This window comes from Saccopteryx bilineata, chromosome 12 (assembly GCF_036850765.1).
Source record: "Saccopteryx bilineata isolate mSacBil1 chromosome 12, mSacBil1_pri_phased_curated, whole genome shotgun sequence".
In the NCBI taxonomy this organism is placed as follows: domain Eukaryota; kingdom Metazoa; phylum Chordata; class Mammalia; order Chiroptera; family Emballonuridae; genus Saccopteryx; species Saccopteryx bilineata.
Window position 1 is genome coordinate 2,777,917 of NC_089501.1, and position 8,972 is coordinate 2,786,888.

At 43.8% G+C, this 8,972-nt stretch overlaps 1 non-coding gene across 1 annotated transcript; it reads left to right on the top strand.

Annotated features, from left to right (window-relative positions):
* The first annotated feature begins 683 nt into the window (after positions 1–683).
* On the top strand, positions 684–759 carry TRNAS-UGA (transfer RNA serine (anticodon UGA)). The gene has a single exon. It is a non-coding gene; the product is annotated as a tRNA-Ser (tRNA).
* Positions 760–8,972: the final 8,213 nt, after the last annotated feature.

Consider the following 8,972-nt stretch of genomic DNA (forward strand, 5'->3'; position numbering starts at 1 on the left):
ATTGCCCCGTGTATGCCTCTGGGTTTTCATAATAAAACTCCTCAAAATTCATATTGGATTTGGTGTCTCTACATGAACCCGCAGAAATGAGGTACAGTACTTTATAACATTTAAGCATGCTGTTCTTTTTTTTTTTTAAGATTTTATTTATTCATTTGAGAGAGAGAGACAGAGAGAAAGAGAGAGAGAGAGAGAGAGAAGGGAAGAGGAGCAGGAAGCATCAACTCCCATATGTGCCTAGACCGGTGAGCCCAGGGCTTTGAGCCAGCAACCTCAGCATTTCCAGGTTGACACTTTATCCACTGCGCCACCACAGGTCAGGCACATGCTGTTCTTTTATTTACTAAATCTCGCTGCTCTGAACACTGATCATCTTTAATGCTTGCAATAATTCTTTTACGTTGGCACTATTATTATCTGCATTTCACAGATCCAGAAACTGAGATGTAGTCAAGGTAACTTGTCCAAAGTCATACACCTATCTGTTAACACACAATTAGAAACCAAATCCTTAGGCTGCTTTGTTTCCAACCATGGCCAATTTTGTGTGTTTGTGTTTAAAACTACTCTCTCACTGAAACTTGTTTTCTGACCTTATTTTCAAATTACCAGAGTATACCCCATTCACTGACCAATATGTGAAGCTCCAGGTCCTAATTTTCAGAGTTTAAAGGAGATTTAAGGCCCTGGCCGGTTTGCTCAGTGGTAGAGCATCGGCCTTGAGTGTAGGAGTCCTGGGTTCGATTCCCGGCCAGGGCACACAGGAGAAGCGTCCATCTGCTTCTCCACCCCTCCCCCTCTCCTTTCTTTCTGTCTCTCTCTTCCCCTCCGGCAGCCAAGGCTCCATTCAAGCAAAGTTGGCCCGGGTGCTGGAGATGGCTCTATGGCCTCTGCCTCAGGCGCTAGAATGGCTCTGGTTGCAACAGAGCGACGCCCCGGAGGGGCAGAGCATCGCCCCCTGGTGGGCATGCCGGGTGGATCCCGGTCGGGCGCATGTGGGAGTCTGTCTGACTGCCTCCCTGTTTCCAACTTCAGAAAAATAACAACAAAAAAAGAGATTTAAGTATTATATAAAGAAGGGTAGAAATAGCACTCCTTGTGGCAAAAAATCAGATCTGTAATTTCTAAGAATGTGTTTTATCACCATAATACACACACAAAGGGAAGACACCAAAAAGACCAGATGCTGGAACCTCGTAATGCCGGAGAACTGCAACTCCACAATCAGGTTGCTCTGGGGGACAGATGGCATTTACGGCATTATAAGTTTGCACGCTGGGACATCTGAAATTATTCAAACAGCAATAATCTTAGTTTTTCATATGACAATTAAACTGCCAAAGAATAAGTGAGTTTTAATTTGATTCTTTGTGGTATTGGTTCATTCTGCACTACTACCTCCACATACCAATTTTTTTTCTCCAGCTGTTTTTAGAAGAAAACAAAACCCAAATGCTGTGCCAAGCAATTGAAACACCACTGATCTTCCCCTTTGGACTCAGAGCAAAGCATAGGCTTATTTCCTGATCAGATCAGATTTATAGGCTTATCAAAAAGTCAACATTAAATTAGTAGTCTTGGACTTTAAGGTTTATCAACATGATACAATTACTATGGTGGCTCTTTAATTTTCTCCAATGTTTTTCTCTTAGCAGAAAAGGGAGTTTTTATGACCATGCCATAGGATGTGTTTCTATTCAAGCTTTAAACATACAGGGTTGAGCCATATGAAAACTGTTACTTTTGTAGATTAAAAATGGTCAAATATCAGCAATCTCATATGATTCAACTTAATATAAGTACACATGAGATATCTGCTGTGTAGGGAAAATGGCTGTGTTAGGCTTGCTGGCTTGCACTTTGCATGAGTAGCGTGTAAGCACGTGGCAGAGCCATGTGTGTGTAGCCTATGTAAGGCTATGACTGTTTTCCCTCAGGGCAGATTGCGGATTTCCTGGCCACCACTATGAGCAGTCATTTTGCTGTTCATTTGCCTGCTGCTGTGAGAAGAGGTTTCCCGACTGCTTGTCTGCTGTGGCTAGACTCTAATAAACGGGAATGGCCCACTGCTTTCCGGCTCCGCAGTTCCTCTACCGTCTGCCTGAATCCAATGTGAACCTGCCTGGCCTCGGCCACCAGAATTACATGCCTTTTGCAACAACATGGATGAACCTAGAAGACACAATACTAAGTGAAATAAGCCAGTCACAAAAAGAAAAAAATCTGCATGATCTTGTTGCTGGACAGGGACAGACCCCAAGCGGATCTGCCTTGGGCCTGCCTATCGTGTGGGTTCTTAACTTCCTGCAGGAAATATTTCACAACATGAGTCCAAGTGATTTTGAGAGTATATTTATTAAGGCGGGGAGGCAGTGAAACAGGAAGGGTTTAGGATAGAAGAAGCAGCAGAAGAGAGTCTAGGCAGGGATGCTTTGGCTCACTGGAAAGTCAAAGAAAAGGGGGTCTTGGAAACAGGTTTAGGGGGTAGTCCGGGGTGAGGTACAACTGCCCATTGCTACCCTGGTTGCAAGTCTTGTGGGCTCCTTTAGAGTTTTTAGGAGATGCAAGCTTGATGAGGAAGAGGAGGGGAAAGAGAAAGACACAGGCATGCTCCAGGGAAGGAGAGCACACTGGGTCCTTATCGTGAGGGTTTTAAGGGCTGGGAGTTTAGGGGAAGTCTTAGAAGATCTCAATGGAATATTCATCAGCTTTATGCTGATGTCCCAAAATGAGATTTATTCCCTTAATTTCATCTGTTTTTGCATGCAGTTAACAAATGGCACAAATTGGTTTTCTGCTATTTATCTACCTGAGTAGGGTGATTTAAGCCATTTATTCTCTGGTTGGGGAGAGGGGTAAACCATTAACTCTTTAGTGTCCTCGATTATGGAAGATAGGTTTTTGCTATTTACTAGATGGCTGTAAACTGCTTGGCTGTTTAACTATCTCAGTTTCTCTATTCCACTTCTCCTGGTTTACTAATCTGTCTCAATCTCACTAACTGTCTCACTTAAATGTCTCACTAAAAATGTCAAATGCATGGAAACAGAGTAGACCCATGTAAAGCCAGTAGCCATGGCCACCATCACAGCCGCTTGGCCCATGCAGGTTCACATTTGATTCGGACAGATGGTAATGAAAAAATGGAGCCAAGAACTGGTGGGCCATTACATTTAATCCTAGCTCGCACCCGGCGGGCGAGAAATACACACAGTGGGAAAATACTTCCCTTTCCATTCAGGTCTCCCAAAGCCACTGACTTATCTGAGTTTCCTAGAATCAAAGGTTTCTAGCTTACCAGCCTTATTCACCTCTGTTCCCCATCTCCTTCTCTAAGCACAAACTCTGCACAAACTGATTTCCCCTTCAGCACTCCGCCATTTTGGTTGCTTATCCTCTGCAATGCTAATTTCAGGAACCAAGAGCAAGAGCCCCCCCCCCCCAGTCACCCTTATTTTATGGTGTAGAAATTAAAGCCTTTAAGCCAGTATACAAATAAGGAAGTCTCTGATACAAAGCCACCTATCTGAGGCATAAATGAGATTCCTCATAAGAGTGCACCACTCCACATCATGCAACAGTCAAGGGTGTGGGGAAAAACTTAGTGTTGAGAAATCTTAGTATTAAAAGGGTGGGAAAGGCTTAGTCTTAAAACTAAGCCTTAGGCTATAAGAACCCTGCCTGCTTACAGCCTGTCCCCCACACCCAATGCAAAGTATAATCCAGCAAACATACACATCATATTTGCAAACATATTTGACCCACAACCCATGTTTCCCAGGAGTAGGGAAGTGGGAAAATGGGGAGATGATGGTCAAAGGGCACAAATTTGTAGGCATGTAGGGTGAATAAGTCTGAATATCTAAGGTACAGCATGATGACTATAGTTAATAATACTGTACTGAATACTGGAAATTTACTGAGAAAGTATATTTCAGGTACTCTCATTGCACACACAAAAATAATAACTATGTGAGGAGATGATATGTTAATTAGCTAGACTATAGCTATTATTTATTTATTTATTTATTTTACAGAGACAGGGAGTCAGAGAGAGGGATAGATAGGGACAGACAGACAGGAATGGAGAGAGATGAGAAGCATCAATCATTAGTTTTTTGTTGTGGCACCTTAGTGGTTCATTGATTGCTTTCTCATATGTGCCTTGATTGTGGGGCCACAGCAGACCGAGTAACCCCTTGCTTGAGCCAGCGACCTTGGGTCCAAGGTTGGTGAGCTTTTGCTCAAACCAGATGAGCCTGCGCTCAAGCTGGCGACCTCAGGGCCTTGAACCAGGGTCCTCCGCATCCCAGTCTGACGCTCTATCCACTGCGCCACCGCCTGGTCAGGCTAACGCTATCATTTCAGCATATAGCAAACCACATTGTACAGTGTATAACTTAAATACATATAATTTTTATTAAAAATAAAATTTTAATATGAAAGAATGCATATGATATATAAAATGAGTGCAACCATCCTTTATTCTTCCTGGTCATTGTAACAGTAACAACAAAAATATCGAAAAGTTCCTGGTTACCTGTATAATATGCATCCAAATATGAATATTAGAAATTGCAAGATAGCAGCAAATTAATAGTAGCAAGGGGAGTGTTCATGGAAAATTAGAACAAATTACAGATTCAGAAGTTGAACATAATTACACAAAACATGAAAAGCCGCCCTGGAGAATATTCCAAACCACGTAGTTCGAAGAACTGAGGAGACTTCTGACCAAAAAACTTTTCACTTTACTAGTAAACTATAATTTTTGGTTTGTCCTACAGGCTAGGACAGAGAGCAAATAAAAAGCACATTGGTTTTTAACAAATATTTTTATTGATTGCTTTTAGAGAGAGAGGTAGGAAGAAGAGAAAGAGAAACATCAGTTTGTTGTTGCACTTATTTTTGCAATCTCTGGTTGATTTCTTGTATGTGTCTTGACTGGGGATTGGACCTACAACCTTGGTAACATGGGGACAGTGTTCTGTTTACAGGGGGAATGACAAGACCTTGTTTCTTGTCTTTGAGAAAAAGAATTCAATCAAGAGACAAAAGTGCAGCATGAAAAGGAAGAATTTATTGGCTCTGCAGGAGGAATGTCAGAGAAAAGGGGGCCTTGGAGAAAAGTTTGGGGGGTTAGCCCAGGACAAGCTGCCACTGTCCACTGTTCCTCTGGTTGCAAGTCTCATGGGGACCTTGGAGCGTAGGAGAAAGAGAAGGGCTAGGAAAACACGCCTGGGGGGAAAGGTATGGAGGAAAGGTGCAGGCATGCTCCTGGAAGGAAGAGTGCCCTGGGACCTCCGTCCTAAGGGATTTTAAGGGTAGGGACTTTTAGGGGATGTCCCAGAGAAAGATCTTAATAAAATATTCATCAGCTTTCCAGGTGTGTCTTTTAGGATCATGGTCTTCAATGATTGGTTGGTGCCACGGCAGTGGGTCATTCATCAATGCAGCTGGTCCTGGTGTCAGCCCAGGCTTTCCTTAGTCTGATTTCACTGTTTTTTCTGAGCCTGGAGCTGAAACACAACTGAAGCCTAAATGTTATTTCTAAGGATTGAGGCTTAAGGGCTATTCTCTAGCTTTCTTGTTTGTTCTTTCTCTGAGGGGTTCTAAAACCACCAGACTAGCAATATGCCAGGGAGGGAAGGTCAGGGGAAGCTCTGAATATGAAATCAGAGGGTCTAAACCACATGACCAGCTAAGGTAGGAAAGGGCACCCTGGGAGTGAGGTCCTTGTTTTTCTAGTTTTGCCCATTCCTAGGCACCTGGGCCTTTCTGCCCTGGTGGCCTTCTGTACCTGACCTATAGTCCACTCTGCTTATGTCTGTCTAGCTCAGGGGTCCCCAAACTACGGCCCGCGGGCCACATGCAGCCCCCTGAGGCCATCTATCCGGCCCCCGCCGCACTTCCGAAGGGGCACCTCTTTCATTGGTGGTCAGTGAGAGGAGCCTAGTTCCTATTGAAATACTGGTCAGTTTGTTGATTTAAATTTACTTGGTCTTTATTTTAAATATTGTATTTGTTCCCGTTTTGTTTTGTGTTTTTTTTTTTACTTTAAAATAAGATATGTGCAGTGTGCATAGGGATTTATTCATAGTTGTTGTTTTTTATAGTCCGGCCCTCCAACGGTCTGAGGGACAGTGAACTGGCCCCCTGTGTAAAAAGTTTGGGGACCCCTGGTCTAGCTGCTTACCATATAACCAACTGAGCTATGCAACCAGGGCTCATTTACTCATTTCTCTTTATTTTAACTTTAAAAAATTTTTTTGTTTGTTGATTTTAGAGAGCGAGGAAGGGAGAAAGAGAGATAGAACATAGACCTGTTCCTGTATGTGCCCTGACTGGGATTGAACCCATAATCTTTGCGTATTGGGAGGACACTCTAAAGAACTGAGCTATTTGGCCAGTGCTCATCTCTTTAAAAAAAATTGATTGATTTTAAGAAGACGGGGGTGGGCACAGGGAGGGAAGCATTCATGTCTTGTGCCATTTATGTGTGTATTCATTGATAGGTTCTTGTGTGTGCCCTGACCAGGGATCAAAGCCGCAACCTTGGTGTTTCAGAATGATGTTCTAACCAACTGAGCTAAACAGCCAGGACCTCATTTACTCATCTCTTTATGTAAGATTAAATATTTAAGCTAAATTAAAAGCTGGAGCCCAGATCTGTAGGCTCAGCTACAAGCTCAATTCTGTGTCTATAGTGTGCATTAGTGTAGCCCTGATGAGTAAAATCAGAACTTAGTCCACTAGGTGTTCTAAGCCTCTAAAAACTGCAATTTCCACAATGCAATACAGCAGGAGCTGCTTCTAATGACAAGAAATGGGGGTTTTCTGTGAAAAAAGTTGAAAATCATAAATAAGAAATAAAATGGCATCGCTGTAGTCAAGCTGTTAAATTACTAACATAAATTAGGTTGAGGTATGAGGAAACAATTCCATTCTTATTTATTTATTTACAGAGACAGTGAGTCAGAGAGAGGGATAGACAGGGACAGACAGACAGGAACGAACAGAGATGAGAATTATCAATCATTAGTTTTTTCGTTGCGCGTTGCAACACCTTAGTTGTTCATTGATTGCTTTCTCATATTTGCCTTGACCGCGGGCCTTCAGCAGACCAAGTAACCCCTTGCTGGAGCCAATGACCTTGGGCTTAAGCTGGTGGGCTTTTTTTTTTTTGCTCAAACCAGATGAGCCTGCACTCAAGTTGGCAACCTCGGGGTCTAGAACCTGGGTCCTCTGCATCTCAGTCCGACGCTCTATCCACTGCGCCACCACCTGGTCAGGCAATTCCATTCTTTTTTAAATTTTACTTTCTTTATCCATTGATTTTAGAGAGAGAGGGAGTGAGAAACAGAAAAACATCAATTTATTGTTCTACTTATCCATGCATTCACTGGCTGATTCTTCTATATGCCCTAACCAGAGATTGAACCCACAACCTTGTGATATTGGGTTGAAACTTGAACCAACTGAACTACCCAATCAGGGCCTATTCTTGTTTTAACTAGCATGGGAACTTAAACTTTTGAACTTTCTAGTTCTACATCAATGACTGGATATACATTAAACCTCCAGATAACCTTCCAATTACCCCCTGAAGGACTAAAGAAAGAATGTTCACGTATCCACACCACCTGACATCCAATATCCAGACCACTGGTCATCTAGACGAATACTATCTCAGACTAGTCCAGGAACTAAGAATGCAGGACTGATTCTTCTTAAGAATGTGCTTTTTACCATAAGAAACTTCTGCTTTTCTTTCTTCTTTAGAGCACTCTGGATGGCTTCTGATCCTTTTGGCTAAGATCAAGTGTAGACTACTATGGGTGTTGCTTGGTTGTATTTTGCAAATCCTGGTTTGCAAACCCTAAGACCCTTGAATAAATCTTTATCATTTATTTTCAGCCAAAGGCTCCTGATTCATTCATGTTCAGTACACAAACTCAGTATTTGTTAATCCCACAGCAATTTAAAAATATTAATTAGCATTTTTAAGTTAAAATTTTAACTTGATTCATCTAATGAAATTTTTTTTTTTTTTGTATTTTTCCGAAGTTGGAAACGAGGAGGCAGTCAGACAGACTCCCGCATGAGCCCGACCGGGATCCACCCGGCATGCCCACCAGGGGGCATTGCTCTGTTGTGACCAGAGCCATTCTAGCACCTGAGGCAGAGGCCATAGAGCCATCCTCAGCACCCGGGCCAACTTTGCTCCAGTGGAGCCTTGGCTCTGGGAGGGGAAGAGAGAGACAGAGAGGAAGGAAAGGGAGAGGGGTGGAGAAGCAGATGGCGCTTCTCCTGTGTGCCCTGGCTGGAAATCAAACCCGGGACTCCGGCACGCCAGGCCGATGCTCTACCACTGAGCCAATCGGCCAGGGCCTGAAATATTTATTTATTTTATTATTATTATTATTTTTTTTTGTATTTTTCTGAAGCTGGAAACAGGGAGAGACAGTCAGACAGACTCCCGCATGTGCCCGACCGGGATCCACCCGGCACGCCCACCAGGGGGCGACGCTGTGCCCACCAGGGGGCGATGCTCTGCCCCTCTGGGGCATCGCTCCTTGTGACCAGAGCCACTCTAGCGTCTGGGGCAGAGGCCAAGGAGCCATCCCCAGCACCCAGGCCATCTTTGCTCCAATGGAGCCTTGGCTGCAGGAGGGGAAGAGAGAGACAAAGAGGAAGGGGGGGGGGTGGAGAAGCAAATGGGCACCTCTCCTATGTGCCCTGGCCAGGAATCGAACCCGGGTCCCCCGCACGCCAGGCCGACGCTCTACCGCTGAGCCAACCGGCCAGGGCCTGAAATATTTATTTTTTATTTATTCATTTTTAGAGAGGAGAGAGAGACAGAGAGGGAGAGAGGAAAGAGAGAAGGGGGAGGAGCTGGAAGCATCAACTCCCATATGTGCCTTGACCAGGCAAGCCCAGGGTTTCGAACCGGCGACCTCAGCATTTCCAGG